Source organism: Anomaloglossus baeobatrachus, chromosome 2 (assembly GCF_048569485.1).
Source record: "Anomaloglossus baeobatrachus isolate aAnoBae1 chromosome 2, aAnoBae1.hap1, whole genome shotgun sequence".
NCBI classification, from domain to species: Eukaryota; Metazoa; Chordata; class Amphibia; order Anura; family Aromobatidae; genus Anomaloglossus; species Anomaloglossus baeobatrachus.
This window is the reverse complement of record NC_134354.1, coordinates 215,912,749-215,935,794: the sequence shown is the minus strand read 5'-3', so window position 1 is coordinate 215,935,794 and position 23,046 is coordinate 215,912,749. Positions and strand designations below refer to the sequence as shown.

The window sequence follows — 23,046 nt, the reverse complement described above, 5'->3', positions numbered from 1 at the left end:
CAGAGGAGGGGCAGAGATGAGCGACTGGAACATGCTTCCTTCCTCATTGCCGGTGGACGGAGGTAAGGAGATGTTCGTCGTTACTGTGATGTCACACATAGCGTTGTGTGCTGCCGCAGGAACGACGAACAAAATCGCTACTGACCAGACAACGATTTTTCATAAATAAACAATCTTTCTCAGACAAACGATTTTTGCCTCTTTTGCAATCGTTTAACACTAGAACTACTGGACTCGTGACACCTATATAGAAATACATGGTGCAAAGTAGTCAAAATGACTACTTCAGTAGTTCTAGTGTTAAGGTCGCTCCAGCCTGTCACACGCTGCGATGTCGCTAACGACGCCGGATGTGCGTCACAAACACCGTGACCCCGACGATATATTGTTAGCGATGTCGCAGCGTGTAAGTGGCCCTTAATACTAGACAAGTAATAAAAATGTTTATAATATTACGCAATTTTCTATATAGAACATATCTGAATAAATTTGTATAATGTTTAAAGATGAACCTACTTATTCAAGTGAACCGATGTCACCTTTTGCAAGTGTTAACCTCCTACCACAATTAACATTTTTCCACTTTTGTTTTTCAATCCACTTTTTCAAAAAATCATAAAAATTTGAGATTTGGGTTGACATTGCCTTATGAGGGCTTGATTTTGCATGCTGTGAAATTATTTTGTTTTTACACCATTTATTTTTCTCTAAAAACAATCTGTCAATATGATTTTTCCAGTCAATAAGATCATAGTTATACCAAACTTGCATTGATTTTTATTTATTTATTTTTTTATTTTTTTTTAGTAAAGACATTTTTTTAAAAATTGTAGAAAATTTTTTTAGGTGTCATCATTTTGAGACATTTTTATTTTTTGTTAATGGCGTTCTATTAAGGCTTGACTCCTACATGACAAACTGATTCTTTTCTTGCTTTAATTGTTACTACTTAGATACCATGACTTGATTACTATCTATTTTTTGAGGCAGTTGTGGTGTCCGAAAAACAGCAAAAATTTGCATTTTAATTTTGTTTTGTTTTATGCATAAATATTTTAAGGTTTACATAGGTATTTGTTTATAGCTTTTTTACAATGCTAAATATGTTCATTTATCTAAGGGGGCTTTACACGCAACAACATCACTAACGAGATGTCGTTGGGGTCACGAAATTCGTGACGCACATCCGGCCTCGTTAGCGACGTTGTTGCGTGTAACACATACGAGTGACCGCTAACGATGTAAAATACTCACCAATTCGTTGATCGTTGACACGTCGTCCATTTCCCAAATATTGTTCCTTGTTCTGGACGCAGGTTTTTCGTCGTTCCTGAGGCAGCACACATCGCTACGTGTGACACCCCAGGAACGATGAACAGCACCGTACCTGCGTCCTCCGGCAACAAGGTGGGCGTGACTTTCCTGCGGCTGCTCTCCACGCCTCCGCTTCGATTTGACACCTGCTGTGTGACGTCGCTGTGACGCCGCACGAACCGCCCCCTTAGAAAAGAGGCTGTTCGCTGAGTTTGTCAGCCACGGGCAACTATTTTCCCGTGAAGCACAAACGACGGGGGCGGGTGCGAACTCTAGCGACATTGCTAGCGATGTCGCAGCGTGTAAAGCCCCCTTAAATCTGTTCAGTAACAATATAATGCCAAAATAGAAAATTGTCATCTACTAAGAACACTTGTGTGTGAGTATAGTTGCGGTGTAATGTAAGCTGAGATGTGATAAAGCTGCTTGAGGAAACCTTACCCAATTATTAATTCTTCTCTAGTAATATATATATTATATTGTGTCCCTCAGATCATAACGGTCAATCTGTAAATTAAATTCTAAAGTGAAATAAATCACATTATATAGTATTTTAATAATATTCTTTCGGTCTGATTAATGCATTTAAAATGTAGTATAACTTCACAGTGTAAATATCTATACAGGAACTGTACAGTGCAAATGAAATATGCTAATGTTGTTGTCGCTGGAATAATAAAGAAAAAAATCACTTATATATTCATTTGTTCAAGTCATATACAATGGAAGAAGCTGCATGAATGATAAAATGAACACTAGAGGGAAACACTAGATCACACACGGACTCAACAAAGCGGTTGTATTAATGATACGTCGTTTTAAAGAACAAGGACATATGAGTAGATTTACAACTACAACATCATACATAAAAATATACGCCATACCTGCACAACATGTATGCAAAGACCAGGGATAATGTGTATGACCTACCTGTAGTTAATGCATAGTGTATGTGATCCATTTTTGTTTAATTCCTCATCAAAACTGAGCGCTGGAAAGTGATGATGATTCTATGTTATATTCATGTGTATTGTCATCCATATTCCTTTGTGTCATCAGTGAGTCAGTTTCTAACATCCTCGTGATATCCGTGTAGCATTTGTATATATATATATATATATATATATATATATATATACTGTTTAAAAAGCACATGATCAGATAGAGATTCATATGTTGATAATGGCAAGGTATTCCCTAAATATTAGATGCAATATGGATGATTCGTATGGAACCTAATTTTTGAGGGACTCACCTATAGACTTGGATGGGTAAATCTTATCTGAAATATGGAACAGAGGAAAGTTCATGCTGCGATTTTTTTTTCACAGCACATCTCATGGGAACAAGTTTAAAGTCTTAGGACATTGCAAAAATTCCCTTTGGTAGCCAAATACACTAAGAAGCACATGGCTTTTGAAGTTTGTTTTTTTTTAAACTCAATGCACTGCATTTCTGTGGTATGTTGTGAGTTTAAAGGGAATTTGTCAGCAGATTTTTGCTATGTAATCTTAAAGCAGCATTATGTAGGGGCAAAGAACCAGTGAAGTGTTACTTGTGCAACAGCTTGCTGTAGTTTCAATACAATCAGTGGTTTATCAGCAGGAGATTATCACTGAAGGACTAGATCTCACATGCAGGCTATTCAGACTAATCTGTTTAACCCTAGCTCACCACTGATTGGCAACTTGCTGGTAAGGCAGTGTATACAAAAAGCTGTGAATCATAGGTGTGAGCTGGGTTATACACAGCTCTGCATTCTGACTATTGCTACATCTAGAACAAAGAGGAATTCTATCAAAACTGAAAGAAGCAGCCCATTAAATGATACAGAGCAGGAATCAAGCTCTCTGCCAGTACTTCAAGCTGCTCTCATAGTACAAAGCAAAAACCTGTTGACAGATTTTCCTTGAGGGTTTTTTCATAGTTTCCCAAGACACCCAATGAACATGCTACACAAAGTTTTGGCTTTAGTTTGGATTATTTTAGAAAGACAAACCCATGCATAACCAGCAACATTTAACTACTTGTGGATTTGATTTTTCTTTCCTCATTGAAGTCAACAACAGGTAAAATCTGCAACAAATCAGCAATACAGCAAAGCAAGGCCAGTACAGTGTATTTTGGTGCCTTAGCAGATGTAGCCAAATATGTCCCCCTAACCCCAACCATCACCTCTCCTCTGATGAACCCTCATCCCCCAAGGAAAGACATGGGCCAGAGACTAAGGTAACAGGACTCCTAACACACCCCTTCCCTTCCAATGGGTTAGGAAACAAGCTCTGACAAACACTTCCACTAGAATTGTTACCCTTTTCACCAAAAAATACCAGCAAAAGTAAAAAAAAAGTGGTGTACTTTAGGGGTAAGACTCAAGAGGGATCATTTTTAATGATAGATGAATCACTCATTGTTTGTGGACCATTTACACAATACCAGGGACAAATAGCGATATTCATCCCTGATGTCATATATTTTAAATAATAAACTCAAGTATAGTCAGGCATTTGGCTTGAACCTTAATGGAAACTAAACAGACCACAGAATGGATAAAGTTATATGTATGATGGTTTTTCCATCAGTCATTTGACAAATACAGTTTGCAACAAAACCAATGATGGTTCTGGTGCCATATTCCTGAACCAATAGTGGTGCTGGTTACATATTTAGGTACTGATGGTGGTTCAGGTGTTATATTCTTATACTGCTAGTGGTTCTGGTCATATACTCATGTAGTGATGGTTGCTCTGATGCTGTATGCATAAACTACTGGTGGCTGTGGTGATGTATTTTAGAAGTAATCATAGTTCTGAGTGCTGTATTAATCATCAGCACTATCATCACTACATGAATCCAAAACCAAAATCATAATCAATGCAAACTTAGATCACCAGAACCATCAATATACATAAATATGGCAACAGAGCAATCATCAGTATATAAATAGGGCACTAGAACAACATGAATAATAGCACCAGAACCATTATCAGGACATTAATACCACTCACCAACCACCGTTTGTAGATAAATGCATCACCAGAACCACCATCAGTACATGAATACATCACCAGAACCACAATCCTTAAATTAATGTATCACCGGAACCTCCACCAGTACATGCATGCATCACCAGAACCATAATCAGTGCATGAATATATCATGTGGCCCACCATCGGTAAATAAATATAACACCAGTGCCATCACTAGTACATGTATACATCACCTGGACCACCACCAATACATGAGTACATAACACGAATCACCATTAGTACATGGCAACATCACCAAGCTTAATATAGCAATTAATTTTAATATAAAGTCAGGCCCATAAAAAATTGTATTTCATGAACCTACAACTCCCAATGTTAAGAAGATGCTGGGAGTTGATGTTATTAGTCATTAACAGACTGCTAACCATACAGGAACCATAGTACTGATGAGACAGAGTCAGTATTAACAAGTAAACATTTATATCCAGCTACCTTACAAGTGACATCTTCTCTGATTGAGTCATTTCTTTCTTTTCGTCTCCATCTTGTTCAGGTTCTATGATGACTTTTCACATCTGCAGCTGTTCTCTGCAGACTTCCATCTTCTTCACTCTTCTTTAGTACATACCCACATGGGGCCTTGACAAATAAGCGTGTTATTAAACTAACCTTCTGCTTCAAAATATCTGACCTAAATTAGCCTCTTATGGTATATGACCTCACCACTATGTGCACTTATGAGCTACAGTAGACTCATTTTACATCTTAATAAGTTTTAACCATCCAACTGTCTGCCTTTATCAGCTATAACTGCCACATTGTCTGCCCTTATGAACCACAACCTATAACATCGCTGTCCCCTTTCCACTGTTTTCCCTTACTCCCGATATCTCTACACTATCTCATTGCCAAGCTAACCTCTTTCCATATTGTGCCCTTATCCCCCTCTCCATATCCATTCTGTGACCCCTCAGCACACTATTCTCTCATACCGTCCACCTGATTGTTCTCTCTAAACTGTACCCCCTCCTCACACTGTCTCCTACAGATCATGATAGTCATCACAGCCCCCATATACAATATGGTCACCACAGCCCCCTATACAGTATAATGTCACCCACAGCCCCTATACAGTATGGTTACCAGTGCCCCAATATAAAGTCTTCAAAAGTCCTTGAAATTGATCCACAAAATGAAGTATTTTCCCAGAAAATTATTGCAATTACACGTTTAGTTATATACATGTTTATTTCCATTGTGTGAAAAATAGGCAAATCGGACATAAGTTCCCACAAAACTTCAAAGATGGGTCAGAAAAAACTGTTGGCACCTTTCCAAATGTGTGCGTAAACAACCTTGTATCAGGCATGTGATAATCATTCAATGTAACAGGTGTGGCTTATATTCTCTTTTTTTGCATTCTTACAATACACACAAAGGAAATAAACTTGTGTATAACAAAACATATTTAATTGCAATAATTTTCTGGGAGAAAAGTTAATTTTGTGAAACAATTTTAAGGGTGCCAACACTTTTGCCTATGACTGTATCATGGTCACCACAGTCCCCTTTACAGTATTATGTCTCCACTTCCCCCAGTATAATGTACCCTACAGCCCCCCATAGAGCATAATGTCACAACAGCCATCTGTATAGTATGAAGTCCCCACAGACCAAAGTTTAATTTCCCCCATAGCCTCAATACAGTATGATTTCTCCAAAGCCCCAGTATAATGTCCAGCACAGACCCCTATACAGTGTGATGCCCCACAACTCCCTGTACAGTATGATGTCCACTACAGCCCCAGTATAAGATAATAGCAAGAGGGACAAGAGGGAGGAAAGGGTTATCTGCGCTGCTGTGGAGATAAACAGGAGATGAATCCAAAGGTTAATCATGGTGATTTTTATTTATATATGTGTTTCAGAGTCTAACTGACTCCTTCATCAGGAGTCAAAAAACACTGTTATGATTTTCATTTTCTACGCATTTCAGAGTCTAACTGACTCCTTCATCAGGAGACAAAAAAAAAATGATGTACATCAATGGTTTTTTATTCCTGATGAAGGAGTCAGACTCTGAAACGTGTAGGAAAATAAAAATCACGAAGATATACCTTTGGATTAATCTCCTGTTTATTTCCACAGCAGTGCAGTTAACCCTTTCCTCCCTATTGCTATTATCTTGCATCTACTAGGTACGCGGCAGCTTACGTTGCTTGATACTATACTTTAATGGTAGTTGTGACCATCACAGTTCCCCGAGGTGAATGTTTCCAAGCTCTTTTTTCCTGCTCCATTGGCATAAGACACCATTTGTGCCTTTTTGTCTTCCCCAGATTATATTCTACAACCCGCAGTATAATGTCTTCCACAGCCTCGATACAATATTATACCCCTCATGAGCTCCTATACAGTATGATGCTCCCACATATCCTATATCGTTTGATGTCTGCACCACCCAGGTATAAGTCCCTCAGCATCCAATTTAATGTCCTCCATAGTCTCCTATATAATATGATGTCTCCCACAGCCCCTTTTGTGATATCCTCCACAGCCCAGCCACTCTTGTGATAGCCCCCACAGCCCCTCTTGTGATGTCCCCTATAGCCCCTTTTGTAATGTACCCGCAGCCAGCCATTCTTGTAATGTCCATACAGCCAGCCTTTCTTGTGATAACCTCCATTTATTAGCAAAATAATATAAGGACAATTTGAAAAAAAAAAAGCTTATACTCACTTAATCCAGGATCCCCGCTCAGCACACCCGCTGTCTCCTCTTCTCTTGCATAACAGCGGTTGCTGGATGACGCGATACAGTGACGATATTCCATCATCTTGCATCCCCTGCCTGCAACCTCTCAAACAGGTTGCAAGCTGAAAGTAGGCTGTATACTGATGGAGCACCCAGAATTCCTCTGCTTCTGTGCTGGGTGATGCTAACATTAATTATATTCATGTCTGATAGAGGTGAATAAAGTGCAGGGAGGGAGGGATGGCCAGTGATCAGTCACTGAGCAGTGTCATTGACTTACTGAAACCGCTCACCTATGTGGCTGCAACCCAGCCGTAAGTGTGCAGAATGTCTGTGGCCAGAAGAAGGTATGGGGTGGTCTCAGGCATCCAGCAATGTCAGTTTTTTTTTTCCAAAGTCAGCCCCCTTGGGGAGGCAGGAAGTAGTGGCCTAGGCAGGTGCGTATCCTACGTACCCATTGATCTCGCTCCTTGCATCAAAGGCCAGAAATACTCAGTTGTGGAGCTGCACAGCACAGCTCTGTCAACTTAATAGTGGCCTTGGCCAGGTACTGCACATGTCCCTAATGATTTGAATATAATTTTAAATTAGGCTGTCATCAGTGTCATAGTTTTAAGTTTTAAAGATAACACAAGTTTATCAACAAAGTTTTTCAATAAAGAATCACTATCTGTGATGATAATCAAATATTCATTCCTCTACATGTAGAGGATACCCCCTTTTCATCATTACATGCCTAGGTGGAAAAAGCTCATTAGAAAGATCTCTGTATTGTCTTTTATATATTTGTACATTACATTGTAAAAAAAAAAGGCCTCTAAAACTTAGTTTTTCAAAATGGAAACGCTCTTCTCTGTATATGTTGTTGTTGAGTTAAGTCCTTCTTCATGTCCATTTACATGGTGCTATACGTAATATTATAAAACTGCAAGCCATCAACATATTTTCCTTTCATTTATTAGCCTTATTATACAGACCAACTCTTGATGTGCAGTGAACAATCAGGTTAATGTGATGTTAATTGTAATAAGCGAGCATGCTTGCCACTGCTCGATAATCTATCGAGCATCAGGGTGCTTGGGCACGCTCATTATTCAATCAAGTATAGCGGGTGCTTGAACAAAAGATTTGAGTCCCTGCCCAACATGTTCCTTGGCTGTTAGACAGCCAATTAACATGTGGGGATTGCCTTCCAGAATTGGCACATGCATTAGTTGCACCAATTCTGGCCCTTCCAGATTGCCCTGGTGCAGTGGCAATCAGGGTTGTTGTTAGCTGTTTTATGTCAGCTGGCATCAAGCCCAAGGTTTAGTAATGGAGAGGCGTCTATCAGATACCCCCATTACTAACCCAGTAAGTGTAAAGTTAAAAAATAACACACACACAGAAAAAATTAGCTTATTAAAATAAAGTCTTCTCCACACTATCCCTTGTTCACCAATTTATTATTTTTAAGAAATTCACAAAGCACCGACATAATCCATAGTATACTGTTCCCACGACATTCCCCAAATCAGTACTCCAATCTATAAAGCCTTGTTCAGAGAACGAGCTTTCATAGGTCACTCCCATTCAGCACAAGACCTGGCATTTCTAACACGCGATTACTTCACTGAGTTACTGATTTCATCGCGCATAAGAAATTCAGGGTTTGACCTATGAAGCCTCATTCTCTGAACCAGGCTCCATAGGTTGCAGCACCGATTCAGGGGACATCATGGGACCAGTACACCATGGACTGACATCTACCTCCACATCAACATCAATCCGACAGCTGACATCAACCCACAAAATATTACTCCTATTGCAGACACACTAGGGCAAATAGGAAGAGTCGGGGAGAAGTGCCAGAATTGGTGCATCTAATTTACTACACCAGTTCTGGGGCGGCTGAGAACTGCTATTTTTAGGCTCGGAAGGGCCAAATAACCATGGGCCTTCCCAGCTTGGTAATACCAGCCAACAGCTGTCTGCTTTACCTTGGCTTGTGGTCAAGAATAGGGGGTATTTCACATATCTGTTTTAAATTATTTATGTATTTTCTTCCCAGCAGTCATCTGGGAGTCAGAAATGCATTCAGCCATCTTCCCCATGATGTTCCCATTTCATTTGAGTGTTATTTCCATCCATTTTAGCAGTTTTCAGCACCCACCCCACCCAACCCTCCTAGGGGTGTGCTGGCAAAATGCTCAAGTTCCCCACTAACTTCCATTATACTCATTACTCAAATCGATTCCGTTTGAGCGTGGACCTTCTTGATTCAAGTAACGAGTATTCGAGAAGTTTAGTACTCGCTCATCACTAGTTGCTAAGAAAAATTATCTTTCTTGCAAACCAGCAGATAATTTCACCCACTGAACAAGCATTTTGCTCATTCATTTTTTGATCGATGGCATGCTTAGACTGCACGATTATCGCGAGTGAGCCTTCCAGGGAATACTCATTCATGATGACCATGCAGTGCCTCTTTATATGCTGGAGAATAATACTATGCCAGTATTCTAAGTTCGTCCTGACTAGTGACTTGTATTAAGAGAAAACTATGTTCTTATCAAGGTACAGCAGTACATCAAAAGCTAACACCTCAGTGAGTAGTAAATCTTGAATACTCATAAGACAAGGTTTTGATCCATTTTACTAGGTTGTCATTCTTCTTCTTAACAGTTTATAAACTTTTAGTTGTGTTACTGACTGTGAGAAAATGGCAATTATTCTTAATAGTTCCCATGAGATTTACTGTCAAATTTTGCCCCCCAAATTACACAGCCCGGAGCCTCAATAAACTTCATTATAGGGTTTCCAATGTTTAAATTTCACACTCTATTAAAATTACACAGCTTGTATCAGCGAATGACTGAGAGCAATCTAATAATGAGGAATATTTATTCCTTGAGATGTAATCAGTTTATTTTTTACTAATTAAAATGAAGTAAGTAAGAAGGGTTTAATAAATGTTCCTCGGTGGCGATAGAGATGAATTATGATGAAGCAAGCTGTTAATTTAATTAAATGTACCCTAATTTCCAGTATTATATCTATTCTAATAGGGAATTCCAGACATTTTCCTTATCAGCAGATATTGTGCCTACAAGACATCTCTACAATTAGGTAAAATGGGTGTGTTATAGTTATATTCACAGTATCTTATTTGTTAGTGCCCCATGGATCCAGGAGACGTAAATAATAATAAAGAAAAGCAAAAAAGTGTGCTCACAACCTGGAAGGGAGCTCTTGTTCTCACAATTATGCCGTACCATATTATTGGGGTCAGACAGGCCCAGCAATAAATAGGAGATCCTACAATTGCTTCAACCACATCCTAAAGTCTTCTCCAAGATCAAGGATTAACCAGACTTTGGGTATTAACTCACAAATAACCCTTTGATCCTTACTGGCTATATTAACTATGTACATGTACCGCCCCACGCTCGGCCGCGGCTGAGCCGCTCGGATCCGGGCTCGTAGGTGGGTGGCTCGAGCGCCTCCGGACCCGTGGTCACTTTGCTCTGAAAGGATGCTGGCGCTACGTAGGGTGGTGGTAGGTAGGTGTACGGCTGGAGCCGTGTTTGAGTTCGTGACGCCACCCACGGAATGTAGCGAAGGTGTAGACACCACCACTGCAGTTACGGGGCACCCGGGGGAGATGGTTATGCAGCAAGATGTTAACCCCTCCGTGGGCAGGGATGATGGCCCTGGGACCCGCTGGGGAGAGCTGGGCGGTGAAGGGTGGTGCACGGCCTGATGGCACTGTGGTACTCACTGTTATTGACACACACAAGTCTCTGGTAAACAAAGTTGATGGTGGTCGGTGCCCGCAGCCGGCTGCATCTGGTCCCCCACCCGTTACGGTGGTCTTTTCCTTTCTCCTGCACCGTGTAGTGTGTATGTAGACTGCCTTCGCTTCAGCGACGGGAGTCCGCTCCCTGGCAGTATGTTGGTCGGGAAAGCCCGTTTGCCCGCAGACGCTGGCCCGTGGGAGCTCTCTGCCTGTGCGGTGGCTTCTATCCCCCTCGGTGGGCTGTTGTCTTCAGTCGGGACTTGGGTGGGAAAGGACCTATAGTCCAGACCTCAATCAGTGATTTAACTCAGTCCAGTGGCTTCTGGACCTTGTTTCAGGGTCTGCGTATCCCCCTGTGTGCTTCGGTTTCCAGTCGGTTCCCCAGGTCGGTACCGGCGGGCCACTACCCTGTCCCGGTCCACCACGGTTCCACCTGGCCATCTTCCCAGCTCCTCAAGGCTAAAGCCACCGTTTGCCTCCTAGCCGAGGTACCAGGGCTACGACCCTGGCACCTGTCAGTTTTCGCTGCAGACCTGTCACCACAGGCCTGCTGCACTTGAACTCTCTAACTCCTCATAATTACAAACTGAACTGAACTGAACTGACTGTTTCCTGCCTCAGGCCCTCTGAACTCCTCGGTGGGCGTACCAACCGCCTGGCTCCACCCCCCTGGTGTGTCCATTAAGCTCTGAGGGAGGTGGCTAGGGTTTATGTGGTTTGGCTGGTGTTATCTGGTGTGGGACTGGTGTTGTGCGGGGCGCTATCTGTGACTACCTGGCTAGTCCAGGGCGTCACATACATTGATAACAGCAGAGTTTACAATACAATTTAAAGGTCGTGGGCAGCACATGTTATGTACATATGGGTGATGGGTCCACAGAACCATATAAGCCTGAGGTATTAAAATTCAGGGGTTTTGAATAATCCAGAAAAGTATTAATAACACTTGGATGTTCGAAAACGCGTTTTGTGTGTTACGCTTTTACTATGGAGATGGTGTAATCCCTACTCCCCCCTCTTGCTTTTAATTATGTAGAAATAAAGAAGAAATTTTGAATGTTATATAGTGTTGGATACTCACCTTTTTTTCTCCTTGGCTGTTAGACAGCCAATTAACATGTGGGAATTGCCTTCCATACATGGTAATACCATAGCCATGTTGGCTACTAGCATTACTGTGAGTGGTTGGCTGTATTGCATCATCGGGTCTTATATGAGACCCAGGGCGTGATGCTTGGCTCACTGTGATTTGTAAGCTGTTCAGGGACAGATGATGCAGGAGGGAGCTTAGATTGGAGCAGGGTTTGTACACTTGCACCCTTTACTGCCTTTTATGAAGCACTAAAGGGTATTTTTAGCCTTGTTTAACTTGATAAATTAGTAATTTAAACAAACAATGTGAGGTCCCACCTATTATTAATAAGTAGTTAAGGTAAAGCAGACAGTTGCAGACTGATATTAAGAGGCTGGGAGGGTTACAGCTGCTCCAGAATTTGGACCATCCATTAGTTGTGCCAGTTCTGGCCCTTTGCCTTGGCTCTTCCTGATGCCCTGGTGCAGTGGCAGTCAGAGTTATTGTCAGCTGTATAATGTCAACTGGCATCAAGCCCAGGGGTTAGTAGTGGAGGCGTCTATCAGACTCCCCCATTACTAACCCAGTAAGTGTAAAGTGAAAAAATAACACACAGACAGGAGAAAAAATAGTTTATTTGAATTAAGTCTCCTCTACACTATTCCTTGTTCACTAATGTATTATTTTCAAGAAATTCACAAAGCTGCAACATAATCCATGGTATACCGGTCCAACGACATATCCCCAATTCAGTACTCCAATCTATTGAGCCTTGTTCAGAGAACGAGCTTTCATAAGTCATTCCCAGTCAGTGCAAGACCTGGAATTTATCACGTGCAATAACGTCACTGAACTACTGTCATCACAGCGTGTAAGAAATTCTGGTTTGGCACTGACCGGAAGTGACCTATGAAGCCTAATTCTCTGAACCAGGCTCCATAAGTTAGAGTATCGATCGGAGGACATCATGGGACCAGAACACCATGGACTGATATCAACTCCCACATCAACATCAATCCCACAGGGGTTAAGATAAAATATTATCCCAATTGTGAACACCAGGGCAATTTGGAACATCATATCAAGTAAAGGCATTGGCCACCATTGGAGACCTTTTTTATTTTACTTAAAGAGAATTTGTCACTTGCTAAAATAAAATGGAAAATCAGTAAATATCTATGATCGCCCCTGATTCTGTTGCAATTTTCTGTTTATGCTGCATCACTCCATTGCAGAGAAAATGCAAAACAAAGAAAGAATCCAGGACTCCCAAATATATGGTGTAGAATACTCTAACTATATGATCACTGTGGTGTGTATATAGGTGGTGTTCTGTCAACACAAACTATTTTAAACATACACAATTAGAATATAACAACATAGATAACTTTGTGGCGGCTACACTATGGGAACTGTGACCGTCGTCGCTGGAGAAGAGTGCAAGAAGTGCCGCTTTTTTCCATTTTTGCTCTGTGTCACTCCATTGCAGAGATGTTGTGTTGACTCTGGGATAGCAGGGAACAGGGGCTACTTGGCTATCTGTCACGGATGTGTCTGAAAATTCAGGTGCTGCTGCTGGGACCAGGTGCAGAAAGAGCCAGCGATCGTCCAGACGTTAATGGATGCTGTCCCTTTAAGGGGTTGAATTAGTTTTTTTCTGTTTCCTTGCCAGGTTAGGGGAGCCTTTCCTCCAGCTGGTAATTAAGGACCTTTATTACGTGGGGCCTCTCACTCCTCCAGTGCGGGTTATACTCTTACAACTGAAGAACTTGCTTGCTCAGGAGTGCATGTTGCTTCAGACTACTGTTGCTGTATATTCTAAAGATTCCCTCTCAAGATAAGTTGTGGTTTTTCCTTGTTGCGGCTTCAGACAACTGTTGTTGTTCATTCTGAAGATTCCCTCTCAAGATAAGTTATTGTTTTTACTTTTTCCGCTTTTTGTTGTTTATTTTTGTGTTTGCTTTTCCCTCCGTGGATTGTTGGGTGGTGGGATTTAGTCCTAGGGTCTGGCTAGGAGACAGGGGCACGTTGACGAGCCACACCTCCTAACCCTTATAGGTACCTGTGGTTTGAGGGCAAGTGCAGGGCCCCCTAGAGTAAGGGTCAGTGCAGGAGCCCCCAGTTACCCCCCCCCACTTTGTGTTTCAGCCTCCCTTATTCCCAGGAGTCCATTTGCTGGGTGTTTCTCCCCACACCCAGCGTGACACTATCCCTCAAGATAGTGAATCCTATGCTATCCCTAATCTCAGGGATACTCCTAATGGTGGTGATGCCTGAGTCTCCTTCCTGGCTCTGCTCCTGATGAGTCCTGATCTGATTCCCACTCCCCCCAAGGAGGGATTGGAAAGGAGTGGGTAAAAACCCACTGATAGACACAGACAAGGGAAAACCAAAACTCTGTCTCACAGCATGCACACAAAGGTAAAGACAATAAGAGAATAAGAAGGAAAAAGAAGAGCAAGTAGGAAGTATAAAACAACAGAGGTAAACTCCACAACTGCACCAAGCAATAAGCATAGCTTAAGCACAACTTTCAGAGAGTCTGGGACACCACACCTCACAGACCAACACAAAATAACCTATAGCTGGCATGGGTAGAAGGATTCCACAAGTATAAATAGGAGGGGAGCAGATGTGAAAGGTCTCCCCACAACATGTGATTAAAGTAGTAAGCAGACTAGCAGAGATTAACTCTTGTTAGCTTGCCTATGACTCAGCACACAGCAGGTCGATGTCCAAGTCTTGCTGTTTTTATCCCAGACACTAGAGAAACAATTGGGCGGAGTGTCAGAATTTCAATCTGATCAGAGCGTGACGTCGCCATGACAGTCGGTGAAGTCTGTGCAAAAAACAAAAAGCATTTAAATATCTTGTAGTGCCATCGTAGAAGAAAAAAGGAATTGCATAGCGCACTTTAAAGTGAATGCATGTATAGTGTATAATGTCTTATGATCAGCTGCACTGACAACTTGGATTTCAGAAATCACTCATCCTGAGTTATCTTACTATATCTGACGGTATTTAATTTAAAGGGGTTGTTTGGTCTACAATCACAAAGGAGAAAAAATGGAGATTCCAGCACCACTCAGTAAAATTTAAAACATAGCTTTATTAGGAATAAAAGTTAAAAGCCATGGAAAAAATGTCCATTTAGCTCCATAAGTAGACCTAGTAAGTGTCTGCGTCTACACGTTTCAGGTTCAACATGCTTTTATTCATGACCTTTGTTCTCTAAAATTACAAGCCTGCAGTCACTTTATGTACCACTCTATGTAACTGCAGACTTGTGAATCCTAAAATCGCACATACTGCGCACTGAGGATTCTCCAGTGCCAGTGCCAAGAATGGTAGTCAAGTGACCGCCAGTATGCAATATGTATACTCCCTGGCAAGATCCAATTAGACTGATTCCAGCCTCACTCATTATCCAATTAACTGTTTTAGACTGGATAACCCCTTTAAAGGGAAGCTCACTTGATTTATGCTGTCTAAACCATGGAATGTTTTTGAAAACATAGTTTGAAAATCCAACTGGGGACTATAGGAGGATGCCAGTCTAGCCCTGCCCCAGATGGCTTCTACCATCCCACTCTAGTTATTTGATAGGTCTCCCCATATGTGAACCTAAAAACAGACCTGTCAATTATCTAAAACAAAATGAAAAGTCTTGCCTCTCCTTCCCGAATAAAAAATTATGTTTCTAAAAACATACCTGGCTGCTATCATACAGCCAGGCTTTAAATCACGCTGTCCATGGTTTGAGCAGCATGAATCAAGGGACAGGTTCCCATTAAGGAGTTTTCCAGGTTTGGGTGGCAAGTTTGCAATCTCTTTATGGGAATCCTCACAACGTGCAGTGTGATAGCTGTTAGGACTAGAGATGTGCAGACCCGTATATGATCAGGTTCGCCGGGTTCGGCTGGACGTTAATTAAAAGTTGGATTTGGGACCCAGATTTGACCTCAACTTTTTCCCGTACCTCGAATCCTATATACGGTAAGTCAATGGCAATCTGAACTAACTGGCTTGACTAGAGTAACGTGTATGATGAAAGTTAATGACTGGGCATTTTAGCTCTATGCCAAAAACAGAGCATTCCCGGGTGAGGGAGGGTGTTCTTTGTTTTTTGGAACACAGCATCTTAAAATGTTGCTTTTACCTAAAGTGAGAGCTATTCAGAGACTGTAGTGGACTGGGGACTGAGCGTACCCAAGCACTGAAATGCTCGATTGAGGGGTCAGCATACGAACAACATCCGAACTCTGACAAAGACTTTTTTGTTTAGGTTCAAGCCCCAGAAACCCAGTGTTTGGAATTAACCCCGACCTTTAAGGGGGTTTTACACGCAGCGACATCGCTAGAGATGTCACTCGTGAAAGCACCCGCCCCCATCATTTGTGCTTCACGGGCAAATCGCTGCCCGTGGCGCACAAGATCACACCAACTTACCTTCCTAGCGACGTCACTGTGGGCGGCGAACAGCCTCTTTTCTAAGGGGGCGGTTCGTGCGGTGTCACAGTGACGTCACACGGCAGGCGTCCAAAAGAAGCAGAGGGGATAGTAGCCGCATGAAATTCACGCCCACCTCATTGCCAGAGGACACAGGTACGGTGTTGTTCGTCGTTCCTGGGGTATCACACGTAGAGATGTGTGCTACCTCAGGAACGACGAACAACCTGGGTCCAGCACCATCAACGATATTTGGGATTTGAATGACATGTCAACGTTCAACGATTATGTGAGTATTTTTGATCGTTAGCGGTCGCTTGTATGTGTCACACGCAACGATGTCGCTAACAAGGCCGGATGTGCGTCACGAATGCCGTGACCCCAACGACATCTCGTTAGTGATGTCGTTGCGTGTAATGGGGCCTTTACAGTTTGGGTTCACTCATCTCTAGTCAGGATTCTCCATTACTGCATGCAGGTGGGCACTTTGCATACACGCTTTCACTTGCTGACTATGACTAGATATGTGCAGCCTCACTCAGTACAAGTGAACGGAGTGAAGCCGGACAGAATGTCAGAATGTGGCCAAGATGAGATGTGAGCATTCACAAGTCTGAAGTCACATACAGTGCCCCAAGCTTGGACAACCCCTTTAAGTTCTTCTTGCACACGTTAAATGGAGCTATACAGGTAGTTAGTGATCTGCTACATGCCCTTCTTCTACATGTAGTGCTCTATAAAGTACAGAATGAGAAATTTTGTATGATATTGGTGTTAGCGTGATGTGCTTAGTGCTAGCCACATAACTACTGATTTCTGTGAAAGCGTTTGTGTTGTAATATAACAGCCACCACCTTACTAACAGGAAAATTCACACTTTTCTTTTATCAAGTTGTGAATATAAATTAAATATGACAAAGTGCTGCTATTGCTAGTTGAACAACATTGCTTTTAGGAACAGAAATGTGCAGTAAAATCCCTTTTGTGCAGTAAAATTATATGTGCAGTGAATTACCTTTAAAGGAGTTTTCCACACCATTAACAATGACGCTCCATGGGCCCAGGGGTCATAATAAGAAACAAGAGAAAACCCTTCTCAAGTCCTGGTGCCGCTCCTCTACTCTCACAGCTGTGCTGTCATCCACACCCAGCGGAGGGAACCGTCACTTGACAGCTGTATGAACCAGTAGCCACTGATTGGCTGCAACCTTCTCATTCTATACATGAAACTGCGCAGTATATATATATTTTAGAACATTAAGACTACACAGGTTTTGCCTATATTTTATAGTGATCTAGAAAGAGCTTAATAATTTGTTACATATAGACAAATATTGCACGTACAATCGCTTATTTATAACCACTTAGAAAATATAAATTAATTTATGGCATAAATAAAACTCATTCTAGTTGAATATTTACTGAAGACAAACTAATCTTCAACAGCAAAACCAAGCTCACAATGGTTTAAGGCACTTTCTAGTAGTGGTTATTTACTTATGAGGCATCTGACCTTTACTTGTTAATAGATGATGCTTTAAGTGATTGCTTAAATTGCTGTAAACTGTAAGGTAAATGACCATTACTTAAGTATACTCCTAGCAAATCAGGCATTAAACTTTAATGGATTTAATTGCATGAACTCTCACAGTGAATAAAACCTCGGTCTAGAAGTGTAGTCATTATAATTTAACCTTAAGGTTATATCACATATAGCTATACCATAAAAGCTTACCGAAGTTCATTGTACTATGTTTCATATGGTGGCCTATAGTCTTCTAGACAACCTCTGGAGACTTTGTAACACTGATGAGTCATGTGACACCAGGAATGAAAAATGGCTAACACACTGTATGATGGACCCACAGTAGACCCTACACTGTTTCATACCCTAATGTTGTACAATGTTAAGCCACATTATCCCCCATACGATATCTATATATCCCCCATATGATGGTCCCCTCACTGGATGATGGCCCCCACAGTCCCTTAACTACATGATGACCTCCCCATTAGTCCCCACACTGTATCATGACCTCATTAGTAACCCACACACTGTATGAGGGCCCACTTAGTAGCCCACATGCTGCATGAGGGCTCACATGTTAGCTCCAATACTGTATCATTGCCGCTGTAGTAGCATTGAACACTTAGACCATCTTCTCACATTGCATTTGTGCTGTTTTTTGTTGCTTTTTCAAAAACCACTACAGAAATGCAGTAACTTCATCACAGTCTTGAAAAATTGTGGCAGCAACAAAATGCAGAGTAATTACATCATATGAACATGTGGCACCCCTGAGGCTTCAGATGCCACAGTGTACTGCGCCTGACTTAAGGTAGAGTGTTCATCCCGGGTTCGGAGGAGGTCAGTGCTGGTTCCACACCACTCATACACACATACACACCATTGCCCTTTTCCAACTGGGGACAAGGATAGGGTTGGGTCACATGGCTGACCACCTAATGGTAAGGGCCTTCCCACCCACTAGTCGAGGGACCCGGTAGGGGGAGGGGTGATGTCCAGGGGGAACAAAGGAAAGAGCAGTCAGTTAGGAGTTAGTGTGGAGAGAGTGAGGAGCCAGCCTGCAATACAGAGTGGCTGGAGAGAGTGCAGTTCCATACAGAAGAACAGCAATGCCGGTGGGTCTGGTGAGACACAGGAGAACATGGTCGCTGAGGCGATACAGAGTCAGTTTGACCAGGACCAGCGTAAATGGGATGCAGAGCCCTAGATTAAGTGGAACTTCAAGTCTTTTTAACCCCTTCAGCCCCGGGGCACTTTCCATTTTTGCATTTTTGTTTTTTGCTCCCCTTCTTCCGAGAGCCGTAACTTTTTTATTTTTCCGTCAATCTTGCCATATGAGGACATGTTTTTTGCAGGAGAAGTTGTATTTTTAAATGAAACCATAAGTTTTACCATAAGATGTACTGGAAAACAGCAAAAAAATTCCAATTGGGGAAAAACTGCAAAAAAAGTGTGATGGCACAATAGGTTTTGGGATGTTTTATTCACCGTGTTCACTATATGGTAAAACTGATGTGTGGGTATGATGCCTGAGGTTGGTGCGAGTTTGTAGACACTAAACATGTATAGGTTTACTTGTATCTAAGGGGTTAAAAAAAATTCAGAAGTTTGTCCAATAAAAGGGCGTACGTTTTGCGCCATTTTCCGAAACACGTAATGTTCTCATTTTTGGGATCTATGCCTCAGTGATGACTTATTTTTTGCGTCTCGAGCTGACATTTCTAATGGTACAATTTTTGCGCAGATGCTACGTTTTGATCGCCTGTTATTGCATTTGCGTAAAACTTGTGGCGACCAAAAAACTTAATTTTGGCGTTTAGAATTGTTTTGCCACTTGCCGTTTACCAATCAGATTAATTGATTTTATATTTTGATATATTGGGAATTTCTGAATGCGGCAATACCAAATATGTGTATATTTATTTTTTTTAACCCTTTAATTTTCAATGGGGGGAAAGAGGGGTGATTTAAACTTTTAGGTTTTTTGGGTTTTTTTTATTTTTTTTTTACTTTTTTTTTACTTTTTTTTTTATTTTACTAGTCCCCCTAGGGGGCTATAGCGATCAGCAATCCGATCGCTATTATCTATCTGCTAATCACAGCTATACAGCTGTAAACAGCAGATTCAGTCACTTTTGTTTTCACCCTGCTCCCAGCCGGATGAAAACGAAAGTAAAATGTCATAGCTGCAGGCGTCATCACATGACCCTGTGCTACGATGGCAACCCCCGAAAGTCACATGATCACTCACGTGACTTCCAGTGGGGGCGGCGGTAAGTAAAAAACATGGCCGCGCGCATATACATCTCGCTGCCAGACTTTAGCAGCGAGATGTAAGGGGTTAATGTTCCGGGTGGAATGCGATTCCACTCGGAACATGTAGGCACACATGTCAGCTGTTGATAACAGCTGATATGTGCGCCGATCCCCGCCGACTGCCCGCGGCAGGGGGCGGGGCTTAACGGGACACGCTCCATGACGGATATATCCATCCATGGTCGTGAAGGGGTTAATAATTCTGCCGGGTAAGGAGATTTCAAGTTTCCTTGGCCCACCTCAAGTGCCCAGTGCACAGCAGCACATAGAGCTGGAGTTGAGACCACGATCCAGCCCCATAAAAGGACTTGTGCTGCCTGCTAGATGAGACGGGACTTATAAACTGGAGAGAGGAGACCCTGTGTAGCTATAGGCCATGGGGACCCATTAAACATTAAAAACTGCGCAAGAAGGAAGGGCTAACTATCCACAACACCACCACTGGCTTCCAAATTATCTGGGATCGGCTGGGTTCATCTTCGTGAAAACCGGCACTCTAGGGGCTATAATCTAACAGTGAGTAAAGAATTTGAACCACAGACCCTGTGTCGTCCCTTCCATTGCTGGCTCCGGTGCCCCTGCGCTCCGGCGCTATAGACTACCACTCTTATCATCCTCCCTGGGGTGAGCTCTACCTATGGAGAGCTGAAACACCTGAGCTGCATCACACCATCAGCCCCAGAAGTATTCAACATCCCGCAGCGGCGGCTCCCCTCATAGCCACATATCACAGGTGGCGTCACGAAAGACAACTACTCCTAACAACCACATCCCCAGCCATTTTTTATTGACACCTTGGGGCCATGATGCCAGACAAGGCCGCTGTGACATCTCAAACTAGTACAACCCCTGGCCCCGTGGGCGCGTCAAACACAAGCTGCATTTAGGGGAAAATCCTTCACAAATCTATATATGGAAGACTAGGGATCAGTGTACATTTCACTCACTCTAATGGATGAATTAAAAACTATTAGCTATTGCATTCAACAATTATGCAGCAGACATCATCCAGAGTGTTACGTAGAACTAAGGCTAGATGCAGTCTGCGTTTGTGGCCACTGTCAGGCTTAGACTCTCCTGGCAGTGCCCATAGTCTGTACTGATACTTAAACTATCCTACTCTATTCAACATAAAGAGAAATTGAAAAAAAATCTTCTTTCTGTATGGCACAGTAAAGTTTGCTGCAGTTTGCTATTGTAAAAAAACAGCATATCCATGCATACTGGACAGAAGGATTAAATATTATTCTCCCTGTGGCTGCTCACTTGTAGTCATTGAAGCAATGCAGGAAGCTTAAAGGGACAGTCACTGCTTACTATAAGGAAGGACACTGTAATCCGTCTTCTTCACATCAATTGACAACTCTACAGCACATGTGGGCAGTGTCTACAGAGCACACTGTCAATCAATGTGCTGGATAGTGATTACAGTGTGCGTATTGTGACTGGTGAATGATAAAACCTCCTGACCAACCCTGATGTCTGGAAACAAGCAGCAACAGACAGAGTAAAGGTCGCTTTACACGCAACGACATCGCTAACTAGATGTCGTTGGGTTCACGGATTTCGTGACGCACATCCGGCCTCGTTAGCGACATTGTTGCGTGTGAAACCCATGAACGACCGTTAACGATCAAAATTACGTACCTTATCGTTGATCGTTGACACGTCGTCCATTTCCCAAATATCGTTGCTGTTTAAGGACACCGCAGGAATGAGGAACTACATCATACCTGCGGCCACCCGCAATGAGGAAGGAAGGAGGTGGGCGGGATATTCCACCCGCTCATCTCCGCCCCTCCGCTTCTATTGGATGGCTGCTGTGTGACGTCGCACTGACGCCGAACGAACCGCCCTCTTAGAAAGGAGGCAGTTCACCGGCCACAGCGACGTCGCAGGGAAGGTAAGTACGTGTGATGGGTGTAAGCAATGTTGTGCGCCACGGGCAGCGATTTGCCCGTGACGCACAACTGGCGGGGGCGGGTACGCTCGCTAGCGATCTCGCTAGCGAGATTGCAGCATGTAAAGTGGCCTTTAGACTTAAAGGGTTCACATTTCTCCCTCTGTTGCTGGTTCAGGCAGTCATGTAACTGCATGTCTGTGATTTGTGTTCTTGATGTCTTGTGTCAACTGGAAGAACTCAGCTTCTATTCATAAAAGAGAATTGAAAGAAACAACAACTCTAGTCAGCACATAACATCAAGTATGCAAATCCCATTCATGCAGTCACGTGACCGTCCACTTGCATTGTGGATACAGAGGAATGCTGACAGTGTGCAAAGTGCACACTGTCGATTGACTGCTTCTTATTATGTGCATTAGATGACAATAGAAGCTTCATGATATAGATCCTAGTGCCAATATACACAGTGTTTGGCCACATGCTCACATTGAGTTTTTTTAAATCAGTATTTAGGCAAAGGCTATTTGTTGAGGCTATATGAGCCCATATGTGGCCATCTAGTGGTTATCATGTGCATTGCAGCCTGCCATGAATTGTGATAACAGGTCAAGGCATTGAACTTGTGTTGCTAGAAGATTGCGAAAAGTTAAGGGTGGTAGTTACATTTGTATATTAAACCAGTAGCAAAACCAGACCCTGATTTACAGACGTGGTTTATTTCCCCTTTAAGGGACCTGATTTCTGTATTCCCGTAGCACTAGCCAAAAGCATTACAGTGTGGAGTGAAGTAGCCCAGTATTTTAACAGAAACATCTGCCTTTGAATGCAGGCAGTAAACTCTGAGGCCACGTGTTCTGCTTTATTTAAGCTTACTGTAGCAGATTTAACTCCCTCAGAAGCTTTTTGTTACTGCCTATTGCAAAGCTTTCATTCTTTCCCTGT

General features: G+C 42.4%; 1 protein-coding gene across 1 annotated transcript in view; it reads left to right on the top strand.

Moving 5' to 3' along the window:
* SYT6 (synaptotagmin 6) overlaps positions 1-23,046 on the top strand; it is a 697,758-nt gene that overhangs the window by 43,532 nt on the left and 631,180 nt on the right. The gene's annotated exons all lie outside the window — the stretch shown is intronic.